Source organism: Schistocerca piceifrons, chromosome 2 (genome assembly GCF_021461385.2).
Source record: "Schistocerca piceifrons isolate TAMUIC-IGC-003096 chromosome 2, iqSchPice1.1, whole genome shotgun sequence".
Taxonomy (NCBI): domain Eukaryota; kingdom Metazoa; phylum Arthropoda; class Insecta; order Orthoptera; family Acrididae; genus Schistocerca; species Schistocerca piceifrons.
Window position 1 is genome coordinate 506524829 of NC_060139.1, and position 19739 is coordinate 506544567.

Genomic DNA, 19739 nt, shown 5'->3' on the forward strand with positions numbered 1-19739 from the left:
CCACTATACGCGAATGAAAATAGGACCGCGTAATAATTATGCGAGGTATCGTGTTTCAAGCACTGTACAGGTGTTAGATTGATACATATGTAACAAATTTATCGTCAGGGATTTTAAACAAGCTGTTACTCTGGCACGTTGACACGTCCGGGTGCCCCTGTAGCTACATTAAAATCCATACCTCACGAGTTGCTGTAGATCACACATCTAGCAGATGGTCATCCCGGTACTGTAGCTGGCTCACAGATTCAGTGTTTCGCAAACCGTCTCCTGAGGCACACTGCTCGGTATGAGGAAGAAGTCAATAAATATAGCATACTATTACTGAAAGCGTTATGCTCAGATCTAGAGACTGACACAGGAAAGGCTGGACACCATCAAAACAGTCTGGAGAGTGACTTTTTTAGTCATTGCAAATGCTGGGTATATTGAACCCTTCGCTTTAAGCGGGTCGCAAGAGCGGAACACAGCAGCGGTTTTATAATCATCGATGCCCTGTCACGTCGCCACAACTCCTGCCCCTCTGGCCAGCCCTCACCCCTTCATCCCCCCGGACGTTCCCTCTGACATGAACACGGCCCGTGTCATGCTTCTGTCCATGTGCAGGCCAAAATTGTCTGCAAAAGGCACCACACCCCTAACAGTCACCACAGTGTGCTCTTTTACATTTGGTTTAATACTCATCTGGTCATTAGACTAAGGATTGCTAGCGTTTTCTGGAGGCGTCCATATCGAATGCAGACAATATCTTTCAAATAAAACGAATAGATTTAACCACAAGTAAATAATATCAATGCCGTTTTGGAAATATCCAGCTACATCAAAACAATATAGAGCAATTTGAATGGATTCCAAATTTAAGCGCAAAAATAGCATGGTAGTTTACTTTTAAAAAATCATCTACATTATACCTAACACAGCAAATCGAACCTATTGACGAATATCATCAAATTAATAACATTCCGAAAATGTATGGCACAGTCAACAAAATTAAAAGAGGGTTTAATTAAAAACCTAAGGTGAGAAGAGGTAAGTAGGGCAGTATGATTACTGAACTAAGCAAAATTTTATCATCAATCAAGAAATATTTTGACAGTCTATTGAATGCTTCTAATCTGGAATAGCCAATGAAAAATCCCAGCAGGAGCATTAATAACGATCAAATTCCAGAAATGATATTTTAAGAGGTGTTGGGAAGTATCAGGCATCTAAAAAGAAAAGAAAAGCAAGACAGCTGGGAGTGACGGAATTCCGACTGATGAGATACTAAAATATGAAGTTGAAGCACTGCATAAATGTTTGTTTCATGTGATAAAGGTAATCTCAGAAATGAGAAGGTACCAATAGAATGGAATCATTAACACTCCTAATGCTTAAAAAAGGAGACAGGGAAGACATCAGAAACTCTACGGAGATATACTAACAAACACAGACTAAAGATTTTTTTCTTGTTTGGTGCTAAACCGCTTGAAACCATACACAGAAAATGTAATCGGCGAGCCGGCCGGTGTGGCCGAGCGGTTCTAGGCGCTACAGTCTAAAAGCGCGCGACCACTACGGTCGCAGGTTCGAATCCTGCCTCGGGCATGGATGTGTGTGATGTCCTTAGGTTAGTTAGGTTTAAGTAGTTCTGAGTTCGGCGATTACCAAAATGGCTTTCGCAGAAAAGGATGCACTGCTGACAACATATTTGTAATCAGAGTAAGAAACGAAAAATCATGGGAATACTAACAAAAAATTCATTACTTGTTCATCGATTTTATCAAAACCCATGACTCCGTTGACATACAAAGCCTGTGGAATGTAATGACAGATTTGGAATTTCCAATTAAATTTATAGATATTTTTTGTTGATAACATAAACATGTTTTTGATAAATGGAATAAAATCTGACAATTTAAAAAATGGACTAAGATAGGGAAATGCCCTGTCCCCTCTTCTCTTTTATGCAGCCTTGGAGAGAGTTATGAGGAATCTCAGACTAATACCTACTAGGATCCTCGAAAAAATTGAAGTTAAGCTTTTAACATATGCACATGATATAGTGACCACTGGATAAAGTGAAGTAGATGTTAGTAGTTATTTGTGGAGCTCGTAGAAGAAGCATCCAAACTTGGCCTAAAAGTAAATGACCAGAAAACAAAACAGATAAAAGTTCAAAGATATAGAGATGAAAAAGACAACCAGTCATATCTAATATTCGGCAACTATAAATTTGAAGGCGTGGAACAGTCCAAATTTCTAGGCTAAAAGTAGATGAACAATATCATACAAAAGTATAAGATACGGGAAAATGCTAATAAAGCCTACTACTCTGTAAAAAAAACTTTTAGAGTCTAAACTACTGAGAAGACTGAAATGAAGTTATAAAACACAATTCTCTGACCAGTCCTAACCTATGGATCAGAATCTTGGTGTTTAACTCAAATGGAAAAACATCAGTTACAAGTATTTGAGAACAAATGTTATAAAAAATCTTAATTCTAAACTATAGTAATGAATCACAAAGCTTGGTGACAAGACACAGCACAGACTTCACATTCTGTCACAACAAGCCACAATAATGAGCGTAATGAATTTCAGCAGACTTCAAAGGGCAGGTCATCAGATAAGAATGAGCAGCATCAAGTGGTTTCCAGAATAGTCGTGGAGAAGTTATTTGGTAAGAGACCAAGCGGGAGACAAGAGAGTACACAGATAAATGGAATTGAAACATTATAAAACAGGATCAGTGTAAATAATTGGCAGGAAGTAGCACAAGATAGAAGTATTTGAAGGCTACATGTGAGTTCAACGCGGGGATTTAGAGCCCCATAGATGCCATGATGTTGTATGTAGGTAGATAGCAGAACACTACAATTTGTCGCAAACCAATAAATAATTTACGAGACATCTCGTTTCATTCTTTGGACATAAGATTTAGAAACTATAATTAATAACTCAATGCATTGTGATGGTTAGTTACGATGCTGCTCAACGATAAAGTTCAGCATTTAATGTTTAGTGGACTTTAGTCTAATTGGAGACTAAGTTCGATTTAATATATTTTCAAGGGAGCTGTTGTGGCATACGTTCGAGATGCTTTCCGGGAAACTGCGAAAAACTATATGAAAACGAAATAGTACTACTGCGAGAGTACTTGTCTTCGAAAAATCTGGAAGTTTTTATACTGTCTTTATCTAGTAAGTACAAGTACTGAAAAAATACACGCATCAAAAAAGTTTTGCATCAGCTCGGTTCCAGAACGTATACAGAATATTGGAATATAGATCAACATAATTTCCGCCCTTTTTATTGCTCATGAAAATCACACATTGCACGTCGTACCACCATACAGCGAGATCTTCAGAGACGGTGATCCACATTGCTGTGCACACTGGCACCTCTAATACCCAGTAGCATGCCCTCTTGCATTGATGCATGCCTGTATTCGTCGTGGCATACCATCCATAAGTTCGTCAAGGCACTGTTGAACCAGATTGTCCCACTCCTCAACGGCGATTCGACGTAGATCCCTCAGAGTGGTTGGTGAGTGACATCGTCCATAAACAGCCCTTTTCAATCTATCCCAGGCATGTCCGATAGGGTTCATGTCTGGAGAACTTTCTGGCCACTCTAGTCGAGCGACGTCATTATGCTGAAGGAAGTCATTCACAAGATGTGCACGATGGCGGCGCGAATTGTCGTCCATGAAGACGAATGCCTCGCCAATATGCTGCCGATATAGTTGCATTGTCGGTCGCAGGATGGCATTCAAGCATCGCACACTCATTATGGCGCCTTCCATGACCACCAGCAGCGTACGTCAGCCCCACATAATGTCACCCCAAAACAGCAGGGAACCTTCACCTTGCTGCACTCGCTGGGCAGTGTGTCTAACGGGTTCAGCCTGATCAGGTTGCCGCCAAACACGTCTCCGGCGATTGTCTGGCTGAAGGCATATGCGACATTTATCAGTGAAGAGAACGTGATGCCAATCTTGAGCGGTTCATTCGTCATGTTGTCGGTACCATCTGCACAGCGCTGCATGGTGTCGTGGTTGCAAAGATGGACCTCGCCAGGGACGTTGGGAGTGAAGTTGAGCACCATGCACAGTTTGAGTAGTAACTCGACGTTCTGTGACTGCACGAGAAGTATTATTCAACATGGTGGCATTTGTGTCAGGGTTCCTCCGAGCCATAATACATAGGTAGCGGTCATCCACTGCAGTAGTAGCCCTTAGGCGGCCTGAGAAATGAATGTCATCGACAGTTCCTGTCTCTCTGTATCTCTTCCATGTCCGAACAACATCGCTTTGGTTCATTCCGAGACGCCTGGACACTTCGCTTGTTGAGAACCCTTCCTAGCACAAAGTAATAACGCAGACGCGATCAAACCGCGGTATTGACCGTCTAGGCATGGTTGAAATACGGACAACACGAGCCTTGTACCTCCTTCCTGTTGGAATGACTGGATCTGATCGTCTGTCGGACCCCCTCCGTCTAATAGGCACTGCTCATGCATGGTTGTTTACATCTTCGGGTGGATTTTGTGACATCTCTAAACAGTCAAAAGGACTGTGCCCGTTATACAATATCCACAGTCAACGTCAATCTTCAGGAATTCTGGACACCAAGGTGATGCAAAACGTTTTTTGATGTGTGTAGAAAATGGCGGCACAACCGAAGCTGCGATGATTTCCTGCTAGAATGACTGGATCTGATCGGCTGTCGGACCCCTTCCGTCTAATAGGCGCTACTCATGCATGGTTGTTTACATCTTTGGGCGGGTTTAGTAACATCTCTGAACATTCAAAGGGACTGTGACTGTGATACAATATCCACAGTCAAGGTCTACCGTTGTGAAGCAAAACTTTTTTTGATGTGTGTGCAATATGTGATCAAAAGTATCCGGACACCTGGTTAAAAATGTCTTACAAGTAATGCTGGAATTCAGTATGCTGTTGACCCACCATTAGCCTTGATGACAGCTTCCACTCTCGCAGGCATACGTTCAGTCAGGTGCTGGAAGATTTCTTGGGGAATAGCAGCCCATTCTTCACTCAGTGCTGCACTGAGGAGAGGTATCGATGTCGCTTGGTGAGGCCTGGCAAGAAGTCGGCGTCCCTAAACATCCCAAAGGTGTTCTATAGGATTCGCGTCAGAACTCTGTGTAACCACTCCGCTACAGGCCGTGCATTATGAACAGGCGCTCGATCGTGTTGAAAGATGCAGTCGCCATCCCCGAATTGCTCGGTGGGAAGCAAGAAGGTGCTTAAAACATCAGTGTTTGCCTGTGCTGTGATAGTGCCACGCAAAATAACAAGGGGTGCAAGCCTCGTCGATGAAGAACACGACCACACCATAACACCACCGCCTCTGAAATTTACTGTTGGTTCAAATGGTTCAAATGGCTCTGAGCACTATGGGACTTAACATCTGAGGTCATCAGTCCCCTAGAACTTAGAACTACTTAAACATAACTAACCTAAGGAAATCACCCACATCCATGCCCGAGGCAGGATTCGAACCTGCGACCGTGGCCGTCGCGCGGTTCCAGACTCAAGAGCCTAGAACCGCTCGGCCACACCGGCCGGCTTTACTGTTGGTACTACACACGCTGGCAGATGACGTTCACCGGGCATTCGCCATACCCACACCCTGCCGTCGGATCGCCACATTATGTACCGTGATTCGTCACTCCACACAACGTTTCTCCACTGTTCAATCGTCCAATGTTTACGCTCCATACACCAAGAGAGGCGTCGTTTGGCATTTACCGGCGTGATGTGTGGCTTATAAGCAATCGCTCGACCATGAAATGCTCTGGCAGCAGGAGGCAGCACAATGCACTTAATATGAAAAACGTATTGGGGGTGTCCGGATACTTTTGATTACATAGTGTACTAAGAATTTGACATGTGCAGAAGCAAATACTCAATTCGTCAATTTAGAATACAGCTGCATGAAATAAGACCAGCTAGAAGTATTGGCGACGAAACAATATTTCCATCTTAGTACCGGAAGCTTGAATTAACTCTCACTGTTGAAGTGGTACAGTAGTTGTACTTTTGCACCACAGTGACACGAAACCTTTTTAACAGAGGAAACATAGGCTTTCAGGCCTGCGCGTGACTTTCGAGTGGACTGTAAAGAACGTACGTGATGAGTGCCTTGACCATGGGTTTTATACCTATAAAACATCACTTGCGAGAAGTGTTACTCTTCTGCTTTAATCTCAAGAGATCTGCCGAGGAAAGCACTCACTTGTTAGTGGAAGCGTATAAAAACGTGCTCTGTCGGAAACAACTTGCAAACGTTACTTTCGATGACGTAAGGACAACGGTTTGGAGGTGAGTGACAAAATGCGTTCTGGTCGGTGTGGTGTACCAAGAGCCGCTGCGTCTCAGATGGTGAATTCTGAACGACAGGAAGCACATTCACCGAATATGAATCTCTCTCGTAAAGATAAACGTCCGCAATATGCTTAGAAACATGACAACGCTAAACTGCTAAATATCAATGCAAAACCACATCTTGAAAATCGAGTTCGGGAAACCTAGAAGGGCCCCATCCGCCGTATTCACAAGGCAGTGCTCCTTCCGATTACCATTTGTTTCGGTAGGTACCGCATGGTCTTTCTGAACAACTCTTCATATCTCTTAACGATCTCGAAAACTGGCTCAATGAATAGATCAGCTCAAAGGAACCTGAATTTCTTTATTTTCTTTATAGAGGAACACATTTGCTGCCGGAAAGTGGGAAAAGGCTGTTGCTGCCTGAGAACCATACTTCCAATCAATTATCTTATAACATTCATCTAAAAAAATGTTGTGGCAAAACAAACAGCGAGATTTAATTCGAGAACCCAACAGTAGTCTTACGTTCGTTATTTGGTCGCATTAGGTCTCAGTGCCAACGGCCTTGCCGCAGTGGTAACACCGATTCCTGTCAGATCAAAGTTAAGCGCTTCGGGCTGGGCTAGCACTTGGATGGGTCACCATCCGGTCTGCCGAGCGCTGTTGGCAAGCGGGGTGCACTCAGCCCATGTGATGCAAACTGAGGAGCTACTTCATTGAGAAGTAGCGGCTCCGGTCTCGGAAACTGACATACGGCCAGGAGAGCGGTGTGCTGACCACATGACCCTCCATATCCGCTTCCAGTGACGCCTATGGGCTGAGGCTGACACGACGGCGGGTCGGTATCGTTGGGCCTTCATGGTCTGTTCGAGAGGAGTTTAGTATTAGTTCTCAGTGTCGTTCAACATCGCTACAAGGTGATTACAGTTCCTATTACGGGCTTCGAAGTGTTATTTCGGAGACAGTCGATAATGTTTTGATTAAAAAAATACATAGTTTGGATGTAAAAATGTAAAATAAGTTTGAACATCGGATCACTTTCAATCTCCCGCTTCACGTTACGCACACAGCTGAACTCTGACCTGTGTGTTCTACCACGAGCCCATAGCTTAGGCACTGTTTCCATTACTCGCCGTAGGATTTTCTTCTACGTGACGAAGGACGTCCTCTCCTAATTCGACAGAGCGGCGTGTTCGTGGAGCGTCACACTAAACTCTCCTAGTTGCTAACATACCACTTTCTTGCAGCCGTTATTGCAATCTGAAGAAAATGGTATGTGACACCGTAATCACAACACGGACTGACCACGCCGCCCTATTCTCAGTTTTTGTACGTACCGTGAAACGGGAGACTTAAAAGTGACCCAGATCTGCAGTCTTATTTTATATCCAAACGGTGCATTTCCAGGTCTGTTCAAAATATTCAGGAACTTCGTCATTTCACGCCAATGGTATGTTGCAGCAAAATGCGGATGGCATCCCTACACAAGCCTGTGTTTAATGTGTAACTGCCGGAAGTGGCATTGTTGTATGTCTCTTCAATGCTGTACTGAGCAGAACGTTGCGTCAAACTGTTTGCGAATTTCGAGATCGCAGAGTTAGAGGAGCAACGCGCCTGCATTAAATTTCACGTGAAACTCAGGAAAACCTTTCCAGAGACACACCAAATAATGTAGGAAGTAAGTGCTTAAGCTGTACTCGGTGTTACGAATGGAAGTTAAAGATGACCCTCGGTCAGAACACCGTTCGACGTCTACCGACGACTTAGAAGGATCAGTTCGTCATGAATTCGTGACACGGGGATAAGCTATTAACCGATTGTACTGTCTGGATGTGCTGCGACGCCTGCGAGAAAACTTGAGAAGGAAACGACCTGAAGGGTGGAGAGACAATTCATGGCCCTTTCATCACGACAACGCGCCCGCGCATTCATCCCTGTTGGTGCGTGACTACTGCACAAAAAACGAAATCACTGTGCTGCCTCAGCCTCCGTACTCTCCATTCCTGGCTCCTGTGGTCTTTTTTTATTTCCAAAGTTGAAAACCACCGTTGAAAGGAGGAAGATTTGCAATGATAGATGAGATAAAACAAAATTCGCACACTGCACTTCGCGTTATCCAGCAAGAAGAATAGCAAGACTGCTTCTGGAAGTGGAAACGGCGTTCAGAAGGCAGTATCAATTGTGGAGGAGAGTATTTAGAAGCATACCTTGCACAATAAGTAAAAGGTAAACGCAGAAAAATTTTGTGGACGAAGTTCCGGAAGTTTTTTGAACAGACTCCTTTCCAAGACTTCAGCTACTAAGTCCTCTCTACAACCCACAGAAGCCCGTAAGATAACTCATGAAACACCCTGTGTACATCAGCCAATACTTCCATGCATAAACCCCCGGTGCTAAACATAGAAACCTAGAGATACTGAATCATTTTCTCAGTGCATATTTATTCCAGTATCGCTTCTCAAAGCTATTTATGGCTGCTCTGAAACAATTGAACTGCCATAGTTAAGTTGTGATATGGTTCAAATGGCTCTGAGCACTATGCGACTTAACTTCTGAGGTCATCAGTCCACTAGAACTGAGAACTACTTAAACCTAACTAACCTAAAGATATCACACACATCCATGCCCGAGGCAGGATTCGAACTTGCGACCGTAGTGGTCGCGCGGTTCTAGACCGAAGCGCCTAGAACCGCTCGGCCACTCCGGCCGGCTGTGATATATTAACGAGATGTAACCACGTTTGCAATCTCCTTCTGGGTGACGTAGACACATAAAATGTGACTCATATTTGCGGAAGTGAATTGAGTAGTGTCCTGTTAAGTGAAACGTATGTAATAGCATACACAGAAGTGAACAAAAAGAAGGAGAAGAACCTAAACTTGTAGCTCCAACTGCTCTAAGGGCTGTGATACCTCGAACAGACGAGCTCTTTCGTCACCTCTATAAAATTTAATTAATGTTTGTCAAATACCAGTACACTGTCAGACTTGTGATTAAGTTTTGAATATATTTATATATTCCATTGACATTTTCAGCTGATGGGTATTTTAATAAAAACGGATCCAGAGGACAGAGGCAATATTATGTAACTGGAGGGCGCCGTTAGTGAGAAGTAAACTTCAGTTTCTGCAGTGTGGACTGAATGCGGATTTGAGGTGTCTATGTTAAGGGAAACACGTTGTATACTACAGAAATACAAAAGGGGTCATCCAGACATTCCGTGAGCACATTTCACACTCAGATGCCAAGGAAATTAAGAACCAAATTATGGCCGGGTGGAGTGGCCCCGCTGTTAGAGGCGCCATGTTGCGAATCGCGCTGCCCCTCCCGCCGGAGGTCAGAATCCTTCCTCGAGCGCGCGCGCGCGTGTGTGTGTGTGTGTGTGTGTGTGTGTGTGTGTGTGTGTGTGTGTGTGTGTGTGTATTGTCGTTAGTTTAAGTTAGCTTAAGTAGTGTGAAAGTCTAGGGACCGATGACCTCAGCAGTTTGGTCCCTTAGGAATTCACACACAGTTGAACTAAATTGTGTCTGTGTTGACACTTTCACATTTTAAGCCCTCACGTCGTTCCCGTCGCTTGTGGGGAACACGCAGCAGCAATTTAATCTTTTCTTAATTCATTGTTTCCTCTGACTGCACTGTACTGGTATCATTCAGCTAAAATATTTTACAATGGTTTTTAGTTTTGAACTGCCGCCGTTTATTTGGAGCTGACGGGTATTAGAGACACTTACTAACAAATTTGGTTTCCAATGAAATTTACATCGAACCACTCTCCCGTTGCTTGTATCCCAGAATAATAGCAATACCACCTCCTCAAGCGCTTAATTTTCTCACTAAGTAAGGTGCTAGTTCAGAGATTAGCTCTGATGAGTGACACATCAGACTCCATGCTGTGCCTGGAATAAAACAGCTTGTCAAAGAGCTCTGGGTGCGCCAGCTGTGTTTTGAATTACTGATGAATTTTTGAATAGTTTAAAGTTGTAATGCCCGATCATAGAGTTGAAAGAAATGGATTGGAAGAAAACCCAAAACAGTACGTTTTCTGTCTTCCTCGACAACGTGAATAGCGTCCTTGAACTTTACTTCTCCGTTTCATAAACCCATCGTCAGTAACCTTGTCGTGTGCTCTCACTTAATATGTTGCACATATGTAATTGTAATGTCGGACCATGATGTCTGTTATCTGTTTACCCACTTTTTTTTTTCAACGTGCATGTTTCCACCGTATAGTTATGGAATTTCTTCCAGCTTCTTCTTGCTGACACACAATACCACTGCAAACATTTGCCCAAGTAGCGTGCGTTAGCTGTATTGATCATTCTTACAGACAAATGATCGATCGAATACTTTTTTATGAATATGTTAGTGCCAGTTTCGTAAGGAAGTGATCTGGAATTTCCAACACCTATTTATCCAAAGGAGCAAGTAAGTGCCTGTAATTTTAGTCTTACCATTTGCTAAATATTATAGACTCAAAAAAGTAACAAGACTAATATACTCTGTTGGTGATATGAGAAGTACCCCCTTCTGCGATAAAATAATGAGGACATAGACGCAGATAAAACAAGGACATGGATGCAGAGAGCCGTTTTAGAACCTTATCAGCGCGCCAGTTACGTAAAAATAAACGTCACCATTGAAAGACTGCTAAGATAAAAAATGAAATAGGGACTGAAACAAAACTCTTCTGAGATTGTTGATAATACTAATAAATTCAAAACATAAATTTGAAAGGTGAAAAACAAAAAACTTACGTGAAACTAAAAAATAGACGGAAATCCTCGGCAGCACTGCAACAGTTGAACGCTCACCATGCAGACATGGAACACTACCAGAACTTCATGTGGAGATCTTCCACGCTCCTGCGCAGCTGGAACGATGTTACTCTGGAACACAAAGCCATGACATCAGCAAATAATAACATCTCTGAAATCGTAACCGTAGACAATTGACTTCATGCAAGGTAACTAAACTCCATCGGCCGAATTAATTGCCATTATTACAACACAAATACAGAGCTGCAATTTTCTACAGTAACTATGAGTTTTGTTGAAATCAGCAAGCTGAAGCAGTTGGAAGATACTGAACTTCCGCTCGGGAAGATCGGGTCTGAACTCCCCACCTGACCATCCAGATTAAGATTTTCCATTGTCTCTCTGAATATACTATGACCGGGAAGCTTCCTTTGAAAAAGGCCCATCCAATTTTTTCCTCGTCATCTTCGAGTTTATACCCCGATGTTGTTGTCATCGGCGAGACATCACAACTCAATCTCCGTTCTTCCAATTATTTTTCCAAACAGATAGAAAAAAATGAAGAAATGTGAAGAAATAATCAACTGTAGCTTCATTCGATTCTTCAAGAAGCTATCTTTATGCAGACAACATTATTTCAAGTATCAACTAACCTGTAGGGGGTGGACATAAAATATGGTAAACCTAAAACACATTACCAAGCGTAACACGGCGTCGAAAAACCGTTGACATTCAAAAGATCTTCTAGTCGTCTCGGAATGGATGGATATAGGCCCCGAATTGTTATCAAGGGAATCTTATACTGTTCTTCCTGCAAAGTAATTGTGCGTTGAAGTTAATAAGATGAAGATGGATAGCGATCACACGCCCTTCTCTCCAAAGTAGACCACAAAGGCTCAATCATTCTGAGATCTGGTGACTGTTGACCAAAGAAGACGAGACATTTCAGCCCTTGTGCCCATAAAACCAGTCATCGACGATGCGAACTTTGGAAACAGGGTCCAGGCATCTTGGAACATAGCATCACCCTTGGGGAACAAACACTGTACCAGGAGATGGACCTGATCAGCCAAAATTGTCATATAGTCCTGTAATTCAACCTTGCAGAAAACCCATGTGGTCCATGGAATACCACGATATCGCTGCCCAAATCATTACTGAAGCCCCGTCATGTTTCACTCTTGGAACGTAAACTCGACTAGCCGCGCGGGATTAGCCGAGCGGTCTGAGGCGCTGCAGTCATGGACTGTGCGGCTGGTCCCGGCGGAGGTTCGAGTCCTCCCCGGACATGCGTGTGTGTGTTTGTCCTTAGGATAATTTAGGTTAAGCTGTGTGTAAACTTAGGGACTGATGACCTTAGCAGTTAAGTCCCATAAGATTTCACACACATTTGAACATTTTTGAAACTCGACTAAGTTAGATCTGTGTGGAACAAGACCATTCGGTAGTCTACGGCTTCGGCACCACGCTTTCCTGTTCCAGCTCACCGCGCAAATTCCTGCTTATGGACCTCCCTTCGTTTTTTGGTGCTGACAGATTTAGTGAGTGTAACATTCGGATTCGGTTCTGCAGTGACTTTACCTGCCGTCGTCTTCTTTTTCTCCGACATAATCTTCTTCAATGACCATATGTCACGATCACTCCACACGCAATTTCACCCGCACTGTGAGTTAGTGGATGATATTTTTTCCGCTCTTCCTGTGTGCGATGCAAATCTTCGATACGGTGCCTCTCGAAACACCAAACACTTCGGCTTCCTTGGTTACGGAAGCAGCCACCATATGAGCACAATCATTTTACCCACGTTATAACTCACTTAGCTCCAACATAATGCATTCACAACCACACAGAGCACTGTTCTGGCCGTGGGAGACACTTGCAACGTATTGAACACGTTTCACAGGTGCCTTTCATGGTCAAATATAACAGCACAACTGGCACGCTTGGGTGGCATCTGCACTTACGTTCAGGCATGCATTTCTCGTGGTTTTTCCATATTTTTGTCCCCCCCCCGTATGTTACCTCGATTTTGTATGACAGTAAAGACGAGAACAACTTTTAGTTATATTAACCATTCAGCCTATTTTTCCTCGAACACGTGATTTCCGGAATTTGTATGTGGAGACCGCCAGTCTTTATTCCTACATATTTCAGGAGTGTACGTGGGACGTTATTACTTCATGAATTGACTGAGCTGTAGAGTCTTAACGTGATAATAAATAGGTATACAAAGAGGGAAGTTACCTGTGCTTCGCTTCATAACATTTTATTGCGATCCACTTTTTCCGTGAGTTCCATATCTTAGATTGTCTGTCGAAAATGGTTCAAATGGCTCTGAGCACTATGGGACTTAAAATCTGAGGTCATCTGTCCCCTAGAACTTAGAACTACTTAAACCAAACGAACCTAAGGACATCACGCATATCCATGCCCGAGGCAGGATTCGATCCTGCGACCGTAGCCACCACACGGTTCCTGACTGAAGCGCCTAGAACCACTCGGCCACCACGGCCGGCTTGTCTGTCAAGTCAGATTACAGAGACGCTTGCGCACGTAGTACATACATCGCTGTCGTCATTTTCGTTCTACTCGCTGACTGTTGGAAAATACAAAAGGCATAACCGCCATTTTAAGAATACTACTTCAGCATTAGAGCTTATTGAGTCGATCACTTAAAATATATCACGAAAAACATTTCATGTCAAAAGTTTAGTTTAACTTATGATTGTAGCTAAGCAGAATGCATTCTAAGGTAATTTCCTAGTCAATAAAAATCTTAGGTCATGTGCGATTAACCATACATTTGAATTATTAATATGCGCTTATCACTGAATTATTTAAGAAAAGGAAATAATTATAAATTCAAAAGTGATTAACTTAAAATATAATTTGCAAGTTTTCTTAACCTTATCTGAGAGGCTAGAAATGAAGAGTCAGTATTCAGACTATTTTATTTCGTTGTGCTGCACGTGTAAATTTTAAAACTTCAAACTATTCAGTTTAAAGACTACAATAAGTAGATAGTTTACCCAATACCAACAGCCACCATATAAGACGGGTGGCTACCATCGCAATGAATATTAGTACTCTAAATTAAAGTGCAATTAACACAACTGTCTAACAGTCGTGTATTTATAATAGTGCCTGGCAAACGCTATTATAGCTTGTTCATATACATATTAAGAAAAGCTGATAATGTTGTAAATATGACAGAGTAAAATCTTGAGCAACTCATAGAGAAACGCATATTTATACCAACGTGTAATATTATCCAAAGTACAGTGTGCGATATTGCAGTACCCAGGACTAAGCTGTTCTTTGACTTTCGGTTGATCAGGATGGTACCTCAAGCAATGAATAGCTATAGTACCGGACATGGAGGTAAAAATAAAGGGAGTTATAATGAGGTCAAAAAGCTAAAGCCGACGTCCGCCATCTTAGTTGCTACAAAGCATTACTTTCAAGTGTTTTTCTTCTGCCCAGAACAGGGAACACAGAATACACAGAGTTCACACACAGTCACGTAAAATTTCCGAAGCGAAGTGCCACAACGTTGGACACACTTCATCAGATGCTTTAATGAAAAGTGTTTCCTCATATACATAAAATAATGATTTGCCAGATGAAAGCAAATGAACATTGAATTAATAAAATGATAGATACCCGCGGTAGCATGCTTCATTGCTTGAAATATTAGGAAGCGGAAGATTTTGTTGTAATCTATAAAGATCGTTTACTTTTTCCGAGATTTTTTAGGGTTCAAACGTTCTGAACGTTTAACCTCGAGAAACTTGTCTGCTTTCTTCTTACGTTCTTCATTTTAAGTCGTTAGATGATGTTTCTGCTTGTTCAAAGTATGTAGCTGAGTTGAATCCGTCTCGTTGTTTATTTGTAAATCAAGTTTAGCGCAATCGGCTCTAAATTTATCACACGCTGAACGTATGTCAAAACTTACGTTGTAGTTACAAAAATGAGTTGATACTGTTTGTGCGACGCAGGATTTGGAGGACTTTTCTCTGAATATAACAGTTGTAACATACGAATATAAAGTTGTTCTGGTAAATATTTGCTATTACGAATGCTATAAAAAGAAATCGGCCTCTTAGGTGCTACAGTATATGATATGTTGACGCACTTCAGATACGATTTCCCCATTAAGATTGTTTGATGTAATGTTTCCTTCTGGCCTCAACATGTGCTTTCCCTGTAGTAGCCAATGCCTTTTTAAGACCGACAAGTCGGCTGTTGGTGATGCCTTGCAATACAAAGAACGCTGGTTGACGTACCTGAACATCCTGTATTGTCCATCTCTTTCACTATGCAACGTATAGGAAAAAAAGGGTATGCCGCTTAATCTGGACCTTTCTTTGACTTTCTTCGCTTCAGAGGATTAACGGTGGTAAGTTCAATCATTGTGTGTGTGAAATTGTTTCTATATCATTTTAAAATGATATTTTGAATTTCCCGCCATTTTAAACAGCTGTTGAGTGAGAAGTGGCATTTTTACCCCATGGAAAAACCCAGTGAACGTTTTGGATGTTTAGAAGTGGCCTTCTTGGATTCTATACTTAGCACAAGTGACCTGACGACCACGCAGCCTGGACCCATGTTCGCAGGTCCGCCGTCTTAGATTATATATATGGCACAAATGAACTGGATTTTGAGGCCTAGAATTCAGCACTGTTGATTCGCAGACATCTACAGAAATTAAGGCATCCAGCGTGCCAGTAACTGATAGCTTCGGGCAACCGAAGATGTGTTACGCACACTGAAGATCTCCACATTCACACGCTGCTTCTCCAGTAAGTACATGCACCGCTTCAGGTTCTGTCGTCGCCGTGTCATTCCGCTGTCTTCCACGTCTGATAAAGTAGTTGAAACCAGGAGCAACATCTTCCTTTAGGTTTTGAGTCATACGTGTGTCTCATCCCCCTGAAGTTCTATTCCGTGAGCGGATGGCAATCATTCAGTTGTTTCAATTGTTGGGCGAAACTCCTTTTTGACTTCAAACTGGGAAGCTGTTCTTCACTTTATAACATGAAATGTCTACGGTCATATTTCTCAATCTTCCCCTAAACTTTTGAAGCGTGCAGTATTAGGACATATTCTAGCGGCAGGTTCTTCCGCCGCCAGGACAACAAATAAGAGTCCACGACTATAGAGAGAGTTCTGCCACGTAGGCTGGTCCTGAAAGTATGGAAAGTGAAATTCCGGACGGCTCGGATACAAAACAGATGTAAAATGAGGTGACAACAGTCGCGGGATAGCAAAGTCCACATATATAGACGGCGATAATATTCAAATGGCTCTGAGCAATATGGGACTTAACATCCGTGGTCATCAGTTCTCTAGAACTTAGAACTACTTAAACCTAACTAACCTAAGGACATCACACACATCCATGCCCGGGGCAGGATTCGAACCTGCGACCGTAGCAGTCGCGCGGTTCCAGTCTGAGCGCCTAGGACCGCTAGACCACCGCGGCCGGCGGCGATAAATTAATAAAATAGCAAATTTTAGGTATTACCTCTCATCACAGACAACGCGGTGGCTTCACTTAACGACCGAGATTTTGCGAAAAGTTATAAGTGCTAAAAGCCAAGCAACAATGCGTGAAATAACCGCAGAAACCAGTGTGGAACGTAAGACGGAAGTATCCGTTTGGACAGTGCAGCGAAATTTGGGGCTATGGGCTATGACAACAGAGGACCGATGAGAGTGGCCTTGCGAAAAGCACGACATCGCCTGCAGCGCCTCTCCTGCGCTCGTGACCATATCAGTTTGACCCTAGTCGACTGATAAACCGTGGCCTAGTCGTATGAGTTCCGATTTCAGTTGGTAACAGCTGATGGTAGGATTCGAGCGTGTCGCAGAGCACACGAAGCCATGGACGCAAGTTATCAACAAGGCACTGTGCAAGCTGGTAGTGGCTCCATAATGGTGTGGGCTGTGTTTAAGTGGAATGAACTGCGTCATCTGGATATTCGTATAATTTGCAACTATTGATAGACTGCTTGTTCTCAAATAACGATGGGTTTCTTATGAATGACAACGTGCCATGTCACTGGGCCACAACTGTTCGCCAGTCTTCTGAAGAACATTCTGGACAATTAGAGCGAATGATTTGGCCACCCAGACAGCCTGACATGAATGCCATAGAACGTTCAAGGGACATAATCGAGGGATCAGTTCGTGCACAAAATCCTGCACCGGAAACAATTTCGGAATTATAGGTGGCTATAGAGCCAGAATAGCTCAATATTTCTGCGGGGGACTTTCAACGACTTGTTGAGTCCATGTTATATCCGTTGCTGCAGTACACCGGGTAGAAGGAGGTCCGACACGATATTAGGAGGCATCCAGTGACTTTTATCACCTAATTGCATTCAGATACTTATGTTTATGATCCGAAAGAGGTGCTGCACGTAAGGTATGCTACGTTAATGCATTCAAGAACATTCGAGAACGGCTGTAATAAATCATACTGGAAGACACCGCAAATGCTGCTTTAGGAAATTACCGCACCTCGAAAAGAGGCCGCAGACCAAAGCGCCCTCAGAGCTATACGGAGTCATCGTAGTGAACAGGCGAGAGCGTTTTTGAACTCATTACGGGGAGGCTGAGGATTAAAGGGGTGGCAGTAGGCACGCGCACGCGAGGAGTTGTAGTGAATTCGCCTGTACGGGCGCTGCCGCTGCCGCCGCCACTGCGCCGCGCGACCGGCTGGCTTCATTAATGATCGCTCCTCGACGGCGGGAATTGCGAGCAAGTTGTTAATGAGGCGCCGCAGCCGTTTGTTACATCCGGCGCTTTGCAGGGACCGGGCGGCCCGCGGCACAAAGCGCGGGCCAGGCGGCGGCCGGCAGCCGCTGCCCCGTCGCGCGATGTACGACCCGGTGCGGCGCGCATTAGCCACCCCTTTGTCCTTCACTCTAAACAAGACCACCTCGGACGCACACGCGTGCTGTACGAATTAAATTAGTAGCGCGTGAACTAACGTGTTTGAAATTACGCGTCATTGCAACACTTTTATTAGTGAAATTTGGTTTCGCAGGATAGAGCGGATCAGGTTATTGTTGTGGAGGAGGGCCGTAACCACTTACTGTCAGTTGCACAAAACACACAAACTTTTATTTTCCTAAGTACCACTTAATTACAAATTGCCTTAAAAGGATCAAAATACAACAATATGGCTGAAGGCCTAGTAAAGAAAACTTGAGATACCTCCTCCGCTGAAGGCCCAAAACCACACTAAAAACAAGAATCGCTGAAGGCCTGAACACAAGTTATAAAAAATTGCTTTAAAGAATGAACGCGGCTGAAGGCCTTACTTAAAAAAATATATATACCACGTAAATACTCGCCTGAAGGCCACACAAGACACTGAACAACTCAGGGCTTAAGGCCTGGATAACAAGAATTCCAGATAGAGCAATTTTAAAAAAAAAATCGTTTTAAACAAATGAATCTTCAAATTTTAATTTAAGATGGCTGAAGGCCTTATCTTAAAAATATTTCACATAAAAGCTCAGCCGAATGCCACACACTGGACACTGAACAACTCAGGGAACAAGAATTTCAAATGGAACAAACTCTCAAAATTTAGTTTTTAAACAAATTGTTGTGTACATAGTTCCACGTAGTCAGCACGTACACAACTTTCCCAATAGAGCGCTCCCCGCTAAGCCCAACAGCGCAGGCGCAGCGCTCGTCCGTCTCCGCACTACGAGATGGCGCTGTCTTAGAGACGGACCAAATTCTGCTTCCGCCGACCTGCGTATTAATATGTAACGCAGCCAGTGAGATTGCTGCTAACGTAGAACCTTTTCTCCTCGCGGATCACACTCGCGCAGTGATACCTGAACGCTCAAGGTATTATAATGAGTGTACAGACCTCCGATTAGTCAGTCTGCATTAGTCTGCACCAGTCTATAGTCAAGTTTCAGTCTGCGCCTAATAAGATTATCATATTCTTGTACATAGCCATGAAGAGAAATGTATAGACACTTTGTCAAGTATCAGAGATATGTGAGAATATGATTAACGTACCAAGACCAAAGGAACTTCAGAATGTCAATTGTAAATAGCATCCAGAACCAAGTTAAGTTATTTTTATGATTGTTATTATTTTAATAAATGTGTGTCAAAATTAATCAAGTTCTGTTTAAAGTTGGTCACCGTCAATCTGCTACTCTAAGCGTGCAAGTGGCATTTCTATCGTCTGAGCTAACAGCAGAAGATAAACACGCCACGATAAGAGCACGAGACATATTGCTGACACTCCCCTACTTCGTTACAGCGACAAGTCAAATAATCTGATGGTGTGTGTACCAAAGGTCTTACAGTACGCACACCACACAAATCAATCTTAAAATTTTAATTTAAGTCACCTGAAGGCCTTATCTTAAAATTAATAGACAGCTGAAGGCCTCCCACAGTACTTCAGACTAAAATGAAAATCACAATCTAAGACCAACAGAACAGTGGTGCTCAGAAGTGTTCCAAGGGTCGGCCTGAGGAGGCTCCTCTAATGTAAGGTGAAGTGAGACTGGCAACCAAGAGTAAGGTTAAACAATCGGATGGCAACCCGACCCAGGGACGGCTGTAGGACTGACAACAACCAAATCAATTCCCTTCTGCCTGAACAA

General features: G+C 43.1%; 1 protein-coding gene across 2 annotated transcripts in view; it reads left to right on the forward strand.

The window, feature by feature from the left end:
- The window catches only part of LOC124774989 (neuromodulin), a 732616-nt gene that overhangs the window by 189745 nt on the left and 523132 nt on the right, over positions 1–19739 (forward strand). The gene's annotated exons all lie outside the window — the stretch shown is intronic.